Raw genomic sequence first — 12,755 nt, 5'->3', positions numbered from 1 at the left:
TCATTGCTGAGGTTTTTAAGTTTGGCTTTCATCTCCTTGAACATAGCAAGCATAATTTAAAATCCATGTCTGATAATTCCAATACTTGGAGTCCTTCTGAATCTGTTGTGGTCATCTTATCTTGTTTCCTCGTGTACCTGATTGTCTTTAATTGCATGCTGGGCATTGTATTTGAAAAATTATTTGAAAAATCATTTGAGACCAAGGATGATAGTTTTTCAGAAAGGAGTATATGTGTGTGTGTACATCTGCTTAAGGGAATCCAGAAAATCCAGAGTTGCTTAATCAAATCTCAGCTTTGGAGACCTTCCTGGGCCAACCAGATGACTCAAGGCTATACTGCATTCAGTGTATGAACTGATTTATTGTGGTTCACCCTTATTTCTAAGGTGTAGCCCCTTCAGGGTCCCAGCCCGAAAGTGGGTGAAGAGGATTTTCCCTTTTGTCCTTCTGTTTTAGCTCTTTGACACTTTTAAGAAAGCCATTTCTTATATTTTAACCAACCTTATTACTTGCCTTCAGATAGGGAGGTGTTTTGTTGGCTCTTTATGGGCAGGATTTTCTTAGAAGTGGCAGAGACTATCATTTTCTCTAAGACTTCAGACTCAGCCCTAGTTCTGTTTAAGCTTTGTTTTATATAGCTGTACTCACTTGTATAATTATATACATTTTTAAATTGAAAGGTTACATTGTATGTGCGTAAATATAAGTAAATTGTTTACTAAACACTCAACAATATTTTAAGTTTCTTCAACCTTGGTCAGTTGCTAGACCTTGACAATGGACAGGTTGATTTAAATTTCAGCTATGTCTGAAATGGCTCAAAATATGAAATCCCTCTTAATTGCTATTGAAATTAGCATGCATAATACCAACTAAGGTTTTTTCCTGTCATGGAAGAGAATACTTTTCTAGTTAACACTTTTGCAGTCACAACTTCTGTCTTAGCATACCTGTATGTTGGTATAATATGTATCTGCCTTGTGAAATAGGAAAAAAAAAAGGCAATTCTGCTGAGATTCTTAGATTTCTGCCATATGAGAACCCTCAAACAACCTAATCAATGAACATTGTGTTTTACTTACTTTTTTCCTTCTATGTAAATTAATAACCCACAGCAACCTTGTGAGGTAAGTATGTGATAGTTAGGTGTGATATTAAGCAAAGGATTAGGAAACAGGGCCCAAGAAGTTAAGTAACTTGTCTGTAGTCCCACACCTGGTGAATGGCATATGTTCTTTGTCTGTTACTATTACAACATTGTGTTTCAGCTATAATGGCCAGGTAACTCTTGCCTGCAGATGTTCACTGACTTCCCAGTTTTATCATGTTATGCTTTCTTCTTTCTGTAAGTCATATAATATCCTGACCCCATGACTCATGTCCTGAAGATTGAGACAATTAGGAGATTACTCCTTCATATCTCATCCTCACTGCCTCCCACCCCATTTCTAGAACATGGTACCACCAGCTCTGAAATTTACCAACCTCTCTGCCCTGTTAGAAAGCTTGCTGTGTCACTAGTCCTTTCTCATCCCTACACATACAGTCCCTTTATCTCTTTTTAGACATGCCTCAATTTTTCCAGTTCTAAAAGAGATGCGTCTTTGCTTTCCAGTTCATTTGCCGTCTTTCTTGGCACTCAAGGCTTCCTTTGTTGCTTCTCCAGTCACTCTTGATGAAATCCTAGCCAGTTGTGTTTGCCTTATCCTTCTGAATCTTAAGAAGGGCAAAAAGCTTATCTGCCTTGTACTTCTTTCCCAGCAATAGAGTCAGTGCTTCTATACTTCTAGTGGTGATTCTGCTTCTGAATCCCCCTCATATCTCATTTTCAAATCATTGTTTTCAGCATCCAGCAACATCCTTGCTACTCACTTATAATGATAGCCTTGAACAATTATCTTACGTTAGGCCTGTGAATGTCAAATACCCTTGTTCATTTGTAGGTACTTGACATTTGAACGTTTTATTTGAACATTTCTAAATGTACACAAATGAAAAGTCCAATGAACCTCTGATGCTACAGTTATGTACATTTTACCATACTAGTTTCATCTCCTTACTCCTCTTTTTTCCAAGAATTTAAGGCATAGCCAAGACATAATTTCACTCCTCAATAATTTAATATATCTAAAACAACACATTTTCTTATATAGCTACAATGTTATTATCTTATACAGCACACCTAATAAGAATTCTTAATAGCATATACAATACAGTTGACCCATGAACAAAGCCAAAATTAGGAGTGCTGACTGCCTGCAGAGTCAAAAATCCACCTGCACTTTTGTTGTTGTTGTTGTTGTTGTTGTTTTGAGATAGGGTCTCACTTTGTCCCCCAGGCTGGAGTGCAGTGGCATGATCATGGCTCACTGCAGCCTCAATCCCCTGGGCTCAAGTGATCCTTCCACCTCAGCCTCCTGAATAGCTGGGACCATGAGCATGCACCACCACACCTGACTACTTTTTTATATTGTTTTGTGGAGATACGGTCTCCTCATGTTGCCCAGGCCAGTCTTGAACTCCTGGGATCAAGGGATCCTCCCGCCTTGCCTTCCCAAAGTGCTAGGATTACCGGCGTGAGCTTCTTTTGACTCCCCCAAAACTTAACTACTACTAGCCTAGTGTTGAACAGAAGCCTTATCAGTAATATAAACAATTAACACATGTTTTGTATGTTACATATATTATTGTATTCTTACAATAAAGTAAGCTAGAGAAAAGAAAATGTTAAAAATCATAGAAAAATATATTTCCTACTCATTAAGTGGAAGTAGATCATCATAAAGGTCTTCATCGTTGTCATTTTTATGTTGAAGAGGCTGAGGAGGTGGAAGAAAAGGAGGGGTTGGTCTTGCTGTCTCAGGCATGGCAGAGGCAGAAAAAGGGGAGGAGGTGGAAGGAGAGACAGGCACACTTGATGTAACTTTTTTTTATTGAAAAAAATCCACATATAAGTAGACCCACATACTTCAAACCTGTGCCATTCAAGGGCCACCTGTACTTAGCCCATCCTTCAATTTCCCTAATCGTCTAAAAAAATTTCTTTTTTTATAGTTGGTTTCTTTGCAACAGGATCTACTCATTGTATTTGGTTATGCCCCTTAAGTCTCTTAATTCTCTTATAATTTATAACAATCGTGTCTGCTTTTTTTCATCCTCAGACTATCCCATTCTGGTGAAGTATTGTTTAACTTGTTTCTTTATCCTCTTATTTCATATGGACTGGAAATTAGATCTATGTACTTAATTAGGTTCAGAATATATTTTCTTGGAGGGGTGGGCAAGAGTGCTTGTGGTCACTTCATATTACATTACACCTGGAGGCATATATTGTCTGGTCATTTCACCTTAAGTGTTGTGAAGGTTCATCAGAGGGTTCAAGTGGTGACAGCTTGATCCCTTTGTGAAGCCCAACCTTTTACCTAATGCTTTTACCATCCATTGATTACCAGTGCATGAATTTAGTTATGTAATTAAAGGTTGCAAAATTATGATTGTTCAGTTTGGTCACTTCTGCTATTATTAGCTGAAATATTTATATATGGACAAACTGTTTTCTCATTCACAAGAGCTGTTTGATTAACCTGAAATATGTAGTCATTTATTGAGTTGTTAAATGTATAACTCTATTATTTTACTAAGGTTTATGAAAACTTGATAACTTGAAGAAGTTAAAGCTATTCCTGAATGTTAGATTAGTGATTTTTGTGGGTTGGGTCATGGGGAAGGCCTTCTAATCCTGAATGAACAGTTCTAATCCTATTGAGAAGAGGTAAGGTAACAGGGAAAAACAAACAAACAACAAAACAGAAGAAAAGATTGTATACTCTGGTCATTGTTGTGGGCTTGCAGTGCGAGTGTGGTGCTTACTTGGGGTATGGGAATTTTAAAAAGTTCCTTTACTTTACCAGAGACTAAATCAGACTCACCACGGAGTCCTTTAAATTTTAAAGACCTATGGCCCTAAAAGGGCCTCAGCACAGTTTTGCAATCAAATTCATTTAATTTTAATGACTAGTACATCTTGGGAAGCTGCAGGGACTCCTGATGGTTTTCCAGGGATGCAGCTAAAGCTCTTCTTGCTAGCTTTCTCTGAAGCTAAAATCTCAGGAAAGCTTTGTTCATCTCCTCTGCTGTTGTAAAGCTCTGCCTTAGGCACTCGAGGTGATGAGAGAGGAGCAGGGTGGCTCAGACAGTCAGGAAAACTATCTCTTAGTGTCAATTAAACATAAATTTCATTCACTGAAATTTCATGTAGTAAAATGGCTGCCTGCTTTTTCATGACCTTTTATTCATACACTATATCACTTGCTCACACTGTTGTATTTAAAGCTTTCACAGTTTGAATCTTACCTCATTAGCCTTTTATTTTTTAGGATACTGTCTTCAGCCTTTTCTTCAAGTTTCTAACCGTGAATTGTGTTGTGTCAAACTGGATGAATTATCTTAGTTGAATTTTTACCAGTTGAAAATTGGAGGTAAGGAGTATATTTCTTTTTTGAAATTGAATCTATATTACTGTTAACATGTTTACACCCTCCCCTCCATTTATATTCCGTGTCCTTTGTGTATTTAAGAGCAAGGATGACAAAAGATGTCCAAGTGATTTCATGTGCTTAGATTTAGGCCCTAAGTCAAGACCCTAAGAGCAGCAGCTGCTACTGCTACTACTAGTGCTAGTACTACTACTACTGCTAGTGGGAGTTACAAATTCTTTGGACAATTCATTTGCTATTAGAAACCTCACCAGAAAATAGAAGGGTAATTTAGCAGTTTATTTTGAATAAAAGGGGCTAATCCTACTCAGGTGCCAGATCCCCAGCATTAGAGCTGGTGGAGATTGAAAGATCTGCCCCAAGAAATAACAAGATGTGTGTGGGATATACAAATCTTCCAACTTCCTAGTTTTTGTAATCTTTCTTATTCTCAAATCCATGTTGAATAACTGAATTAAGCAGATGGTAAATACAGTATTATGAACAAATAAGAGTATAATTTTGTTAGTGGTATTGTAACCATAATTCTTGCTTTGAACCATTGGTAGATCTGTATCAGGAAAGACTACATAACAGTATCAGTTGTGATTTCTAGACAGTTTATCTTTCTACCTTATGAAAATGTTCCCACTTTTTTTAACATCTGTTTCCTAGTATAATAACACACATGGGTATGTGCTGTGAATTAAGTACTTAGGCAAGATGTTGTGACACCTATTTAATAATTTTGGCTTTTAACAAATTTTAAAATCCCTCCAGCCTTTAGTTATCTTCTTGTGTGAAGTGTTTGTATTTGGGTTGAGTTCAGGGTTTCTCGGATTTGGCACTATTGGCATCTTGGGCTGGATAATTTTCTGTTGTCAGGGGCTGTCCTGTGCAGTGTAGGATGTTTAGCAGCATCTCTGGACTCTGCCTGTCAGATGTCAATAGCACCTTTCCTCAGTATGACAACCAAAAATATCTTCAGACGTTGCCAAATGTCTCTTGCAGAGCAAAGTCACCCCTGGTTGGGAACTACTGGGTTAGATGATGTGGAGTTTCTTCCAGCTTTATTATTCTATAGTTTTTATTTTAAACAAAAAAACCTATTTTTTGTAATCAAGCTTAAATGTCATCTCTTCCCTGAAGCTTTCCTCAGCTCTCCTTCTCTTTGTTCTACCTTCATTGTTTCTTTTTCTGACTACTAATTGTGGAACTCACCCCACTCTATTATAACTGCCAGTGTGTTTCTCTCACTACGAGGACATGGGTCTTCAGTATCGCCAAGCTTAGATTGTATTAAATGAATGGGCAATGCATTAGAAATTGTTTAGTTAATGATTATAAATGGCATTTCTGTTAATCTTTCAAACTCTTCCACTAGGAAATTCCCATAGTTGTGATCTTGGATTTCAGGGTTAATGAGACTGATTATTCATTTTTTAAAAAAATCTTTTAAATATATTATAAGGCAGGAGCCTCCTATATGTATGTGAGGATGCTACATGAACACATCTAGGCTGCACTTGAGAGAAATCACACAGAAATTCATAACGTGAAGAGTTAAGTCATTTCAACTTTCATATCTAGAGGGTTTCTCCAGTACCTCCACTTTGCTTCTTAATCAGAAAGCTTCCATCTATTCAGAAAAAGGTAACAAGGAAAGTAGTAATATTTTTCCTTATATAACCTAAAATATATCACCATATTTGAAGTCACTATTTCTCAAACCCACAGTAAGAAATACATTTTAATCGTGATCTAGTACATATGCACATACCTGAAACAAGTTTTTTGAATTAGTATTTGCCATTACTGTGTGTGAAACACTTCGATATTTTCTGTTCTTTTTCTTTTCCCCTGATAGTCATCACCTAGTACATTTGTTATACAATTCATTAATAGGTCAGAACCCACCATTTAAAAAACACTGTTCTAAGTAATCTCTTTAAGTAATAAAATGTGCAGATGATCTGCCTCTGGCATATGTCACCAATAGGTTATTCTGTCTTTCTTTTAAAATAACGTCATTTAGGAATTGATGCAACCAAGACCTTAAAACACCTTAACCAGAGCATATTAGATTTCCAGTTATTTTCAAGGCCTATATTTTCTCATTTATATTGAATATTTAGTGTGTATAAGGCACTGTAGCCAAAAGAGCATGTTTGGTTCTTGTTCTCAAGATTTATAGTGAAAAATCCTAGAGGAGACTAAAAAATTAATATACTAAATGTTGAAAGTGATAATCCACACACAGTGACTTTTATAGGCATTTACGAAAGGGAGAAAACTTTATAGGCATTTAGGAAGGGGTTAACATAAATGTGGGATGGCAAAAAACAAACAAAAGGCCGGGCGCAGTGGCTCATGCCTGTAATCCCGGTGCTTTGGGAGGCCAAGGTGGGCAGATCACCTGAGGTCAGGAGTTTAAGACCAGCCTGGCCAAAATGGTGAAACCCCATCTCTACAAAAATACAAAAATTAGCCAGGCATGATGGAGGGTGCCTGTAATCCCAGCCACTCGGGAGGCTGAGGCAGGAGAATCGCTTGAACCCAGGAGGCGGAGGTTGCAGTGAGCCGAGATCGTACCACTGCACTCCAGCCTGGGCGACAGAGCGAAACTCCGTCTCAAAGGAAAAAAAAAAAAAATGTGGGGTGGATTTTGCATTGTTGTATCAGAAAGTAGAAAAAAAATTACACATGTAGAAGCAGCATTCATGTCAGTGCACAGTGCTTCTTGCTCATACTTGAAGTTCATTTTTTTTTTTGGATAATCAAAGTAACTGAGAAATTAAAAAATAAGAAAGTTTGGTAAACTGCTAAATTAAATATATGATATAAACAGGGTATGTTATTTTAGCTCTACTGTGGTTGTAAAATGAAGTTTACTCAGGAGCTCAATTAGAAACTTGTGTGTATGATAGCTCTGATAAAAGCCAATATATGCCCTAAAATGATAATATTAACATTGAATTACTAGGTTTACTGAGAATGCAGATAATCTCTAAATGGGGAGAGTGCTCATCTGTCAAAATAAGTGAATAAGGTTACTATTTCTCTCTCTCTCTCTCTCTATATATATATATATATGTGTGTGTGTGTGTGTAGTTTTTCACAGACCAGAAACAGGATTTATAATAGAGGTAGCATTTTTCAAAAGGTTATACACACTGTATGCTATGCAATTAAAAATCATATAGGCTGGGCATGGTGGCTCACACCTGTAATCCCAATACTTTGGGAGGCCCAGGTGGGCGGATTGCTCGAGCCCAGGAGTTTGAGACCAGTGTGGGCAATATGGTGAAACCCTGTCTCTATAAAAAATAAAAAAATTAGCCAGGTGTGGTGGTGTACACCTATAGTCCCAGCTACTTGGGCAGCTGAGATGGGAGGATCACTTGAGCTTGGGAGGTTGAGGCTGCAGTGAGCCGTGAGTTTGCCACTATACTCTAGCCTGTCTCAAAAAAAAAAAAAAAAAAAAATTATATGCATGCTTCATAGGCCTGGGCTTAATCCTCTCTTTTCTAAATAGAATGGAGGCTCAGGATGCTAAGTCAGAACCAGGTGTTGACTTAAGAAAATAAGTAGTGGACTTGTTTTTCTTTTTGAACTTCTGCTGTCTTCTGTGGGATAATGTAGAATTTACTTGCTGTAGAAGATATTTAAAGAAAAGAAGATTCAGCTTGTAAGGATACTTGGGAAAGAGCCAACCTGCCCTGAAAGTGTGGTCTAGCATCCTGTCTGCTGTTACTTTGAGGCACCAGAAGTCTACTAGTTTTTGTTACTTTCCATATTGAGTTGGGAAGTTAGCAAAAAGATAACCATCTTTTCGTTTTCTCAGATTTTATAGACTACTGAAAAGAAGTTGCTTTCAGAGCTGGAGATGTGAATAAAATTTCTGTGCCAGGGTTGATAAACCATCTTGAGGTATATTTTTTTTCTATTTTTAAATAACTATATTTTTTAGAACAGTTTTAGTTTTACAGAAAAATTGAGAAGATAGTACAGGGAGTCCCCATATACCCTGCACTCCGTTTCCCCTGTTATTAACAGCTTACATTAACATGGTACATTTGTTACAATTAGTGAACCAATATTGAAACATTATTATTAACTGAAGTCTGTACTTTATTCAGATTTCCTTAACTTTTACTAAACATGTTTTTCTCTCTTTCAGGATTCCATCCAGGAAACCCCATCACAGTTGGTTGTTATGTCTCCTTAGACTCCTCTGGGCTGTGACAGTTTCTCAGACTTTTGTTTTTGAGGAGTACTGATGAGGTATTTTGTAGACTATCACTCAATTGGGATGTGTCAGATGGTTTTCTCGTGGGTAGAATGGGGTTATGGGTTTTGAGGAGGAAGACCACAAAGATAAAGTGCCACTCTCACATTCTCATCACACCATGCAAACAGTCCATACTATCAACGTGACTTATCACTGTTGATGTTGACCTTGATCACCTGGCTGAGAACGTGTTTGTTAGGTTTCTTCACTGTAATCTTTTTTTTTTTTTTAACACCTCTTTCCTGTATTGTGCTCTTTGGAAAGCAGTCACTGTGTGCAGTCCACACTGAAGAGGTGGGAGGTTATGCTCCACCTCCTTGAGGTGAATTATCTATGTAAATTGTTTGGGATTTCTGCGTGGGAGGCTCCCCCCAACCCTCATTTATTTATCATTCATTCATTTATTCAGTCATTTCTTTATATCAGCATGGGCTCATGGCTATTTATTTTATACGTTGGGTTATAATACAATACTACTTTATTTTGGTGTTCAAAATTTTCCAGCTTTGACCATTGGGAGCGCCTTCAGTTGGCTCCTGTGTCATTTTGACATGCCCTCATCATCATGGGATTTTGATTTTTTAGTACTTCCTTACTTTCTGGTACTACAAGATGCTCCAGGCTCATCCTATATATTCCCTGCCCCAGTTTTAGAATCATCCATTTCTCCACAGGGCCTTGGTTCCCTTTATTAAAGAGAGAATGCAATTAGAAATCAAGATCTGGATTCTGGGTGTGCTCATTACTCCTGGGGTATTGTTGCCTCTGTGTCCTCTCAGCTGAAATTTCTGCGTATGTAGTCTCTATATATTTATGCATATTTATAAATATTCTTGTGTATAAGTTTAATGTGGCAGCTAACAAACATTCTTTGTGGGGGCTGTTAAGTTTAAATTAAATATGAATATATTGTTTCTGGAGGCCATATTTAAATTGAAAATGTTTTTGAGGATTATTTTAATATAAATATTTCAGTCTTATAGTATATCTCTTGAGACTATAACAGAATATGAGATAGATGCAGTGAATATGTGACTATTTCAAAATGGTTTCTATTGTAATAAAAATCCTATAGGATGACTGTTTCATAAATTATTTAGAAGGCTTAATTTAGGGGAAATAATAACTATCGTATTCCTCTCTCCCTTGTTATTTGGTTAGCACCTTTACATGTATGCATTAAAAATCTTGAAAAATGGAACTCTTACCTCTGCCAGTAAAATATCATTTGTTATGCCTCAATATCAGCCACTTTTTATTACTGTTTAACTTGAATAATTCACACTCTAGTATAAAAACTTCTGTTTTAAAAGCAAGGTTTGGTTTAAACTGTTGTTAACAGTTATGACATCATCAGAGTCTTACCAGGTAGCCAGTAGTACGGAAGAATAATGGTTAAGAGCATAACCTTAAATTTGTATCTTAGTTTTGCTACTGGCTGACTGTGTAACCACAGGCAATTTATTTGCCCTCTCTGAACTTCAAGTTTACTTATTTGTAAAATGTGGATGATAATATTACCTCTCATGGAAGTATTTTGGGGATTAAATGAGGTAAAGCACTTAGCACAGTACTTGGTACACAGATACGGCTCAATAAATGTGATCTAAAATCAAAACCTCCAAAGCAGCAAAAAAATGGGTGAAAGCTTGAAAGCTTTATACTCATATACATACTGTGTTTTGTTCAACAATTATTACTGGGCCAGACCAACCAGAAAAATTAATGATTCTTTTATTTTGCAATCCTAAAATTCCTCTCAAGACAAGGCTAACTTTTCTTCAAACCTGGGAAATGCTCACTCACCTCATTACCTTAATATGCTAGCAGTGGCTGTCAGCCCAAGAAAGTATTGCCTCTCTAGAGGCCACTTGGGGGTGCTACTGAGATTTTATGGGAGGGGCCAGGATGCTAAATACCTTTCATTGCCTGGAATAGTCTTGCATGACAAGGAATTCTTGTGCCCCAAATTATTGCATCAATAGTATGCCGTTGAGACACACTAGAGTACACTGATACTTACCGTTGTATCTTTAAACCTTTCTGCAGAACACATTTTGGGTGTCACAAACCCAGGAGATACCTAGATGGGTGAAGCAAGGCCAGGCTGCAGTGCTTGGGACCAGCTAGGGAGTATAGGAACTAGGCAAACTGTCCTTTCTAAAAGGGGAGTGGTACCTTAGCTTCAGCCAGTTGTTGCCTGCAGTTGCTAGATCATGTGATTTTTTCAGAGAAAAGCTAGATATGTAAATTTTTATGTGAAATCTCCCAGCTTTTTTTTTTTTTTTGAGCTAGAGTCTCGCTCTGTTGCCCAGGCTGGAGTGCAGTGGCCAGATATCAGCTCACTGCAAGCTCCGCCTCCCGGGTTTACGCCATTCTCCTGCCTCAGCCTCCCGAGTAGCTGGGACTACAGGTGCCCGCCACCTTGCCCAGCTAGTTTGTTTTGTATTTTTTTAGTAGAGACGGGGTTTCACCGTGTTAGCCAGGATGGTCTCGATCTCCTGACCTCATGATCTGCCCGTCTTGGCCTCCCAAAGTGCTGGGATTACAAGCTTGAGCCACCGCACCAGGCCAGTCTCCCAGTTTTAAATGTAGCTCAACTTAAAACAAAACAACACTGCGGCGGCCAAACCAGGCAAATCTGTGGGCTGAATTCATTGCACAGACCATTGGTTTTACTACCTCTGATACAACTGTTTTAGGAAGTGACCTAAAATTCTGACAGAGGTAAAACACTCTGGGCCATAATGGCACCACCCTGTTTATTTGCTGAGCTCAGAAAAAAACTGTGGAAACAAAGCACTAGATGTCGACATCATTTTCTAGAGTGTGGGGAATTGTGGCATTAGAGCAGAGCTCTGGGGGAGCTTCCTCTCTGATTGGGAGGAGCAATTCTGTTGGGAGACATCCTAGCAACTGCTTTTTCAGGAACAGAAACCACTGTGCCTTGTGTTACCAGCAGTCTTGAATTAGGGAGGTAGCTGCACCACTGAAGGAAGCCTCTGATTCCACTGCTAAGCATAGCATCTGGGCCCCATAGTGTGTCTTGCCTTTAAGAAAAAAATCCTCACAAAGCTGACATGCATTAAAGGCTTAAAACTCTGCAGAATCTCTTGGTTCATGTGGCCCCTGAACTGTGTGATGATCATAGGGTTTATGTCTTTAGTATTTCTTCTTTCTTGATCTAGGGTTACCGCCTACACAGCTCCACAATCCACAGCTGTGGCCATCTGGACTTTAGTGGGGGTGTTTCAAGGGTATCCCAGGAGTTTGGTCATGCCTGAGCCTAGCCTGTACAGTTTAGATACTGCTTGAGTCCTCTGTCTGGTTTTAAAGTGACAAATCATCATTCAGCGCTTATTGTATTAAGCCCATTATAATGTTAAGAAACAAACTCAATGTGTATTTTGCTTAGTAGTTGTTGCCTACATTGATATATATGGACAAGAATAGATTATATGCTTTGATCTGCATGGTAGCCACATCTATAATATGACACTATATAACAGTGTTTTCATTTTGTTTTCTATTAGATTAAATATAAAAGTACAGTGTAATACTTTACTGTAAAACTTTGTGTTTTTAAAGGAAACTGACTATATTAGGCCATTCTTACATCACTGTAAAGAAACACCCAAGGTAGGGTCATTTCTAAAGAAAAGAGGTTTAATTGGTTCAGGATTCTACAGGCTGCATAAGCATGGCACCAATATCTGCCCAGCTTCTGGTGAGAGCCTCAGGAAGCTTAACAATCATGGCAGATGGTGAAGCAAGAGCAGGCATGTAACATGGCGAGAGCGGGAGCAAGGCGGGTGGGGGAGAGGTCCTAGAGTTTTAAACAATCAGATCTTGAGTGAATGGAACAAGGACTCACCTAGGATGGTGCTAAACCATTCACAAGGGATCTGCCGCTATCATCCAGTCACCTCCCATCAGGCCCCACCTCCAACGTTGGGAATCACATTTCAACATGAGATTTGGAGGGG

General features: G+C 38.3%; 1 protein-coding gene across 1 annotated transcript in view; it reads left to right on the top strand.

Moving 5' to 3' along the window:
* TAB3 (TGF-beta activated kinase 1 (MAP3K7) binding protein 3) overlaps nt 1–12,755 on the top strand; it is a 61,608-nt gene that overhangs the window by 12,993 nt on the left and 35,860 nt on the right. Inside the window, exons 2-4 of the mRNA XM_025373603.1 lie at nt 4,380–4,481; nt 8,323–8,408; nt 8,659–8,762. The gene's annotated coding sequence lies outside the window, so the exon portion shown is untranslated. The remainder of the gene's footprint in view (nt 1–4,379; nt 4,482–8,322; nt 8,409–8,658; nt 8,763–12,755) is intronic.

Source organism: Theropithecus gelada, chromosome X (assembly GCF_003255815.1).
Source record: "Theropithecus gelada isolate Dixy chromosome X, Tgel_1.0, whole genome shotgun sequence".
NCBI lineage: Eukaryota > Metazoa > Chordata > Mammalia > Primates > Cercopithecidae > Theropithecus > Theropithecus gelada.
The sequence above is the reverse complement of the archived record's forward strand: the minus strand, read 5'-3'. Positions and strand labels throughout refer to the sequence as shown.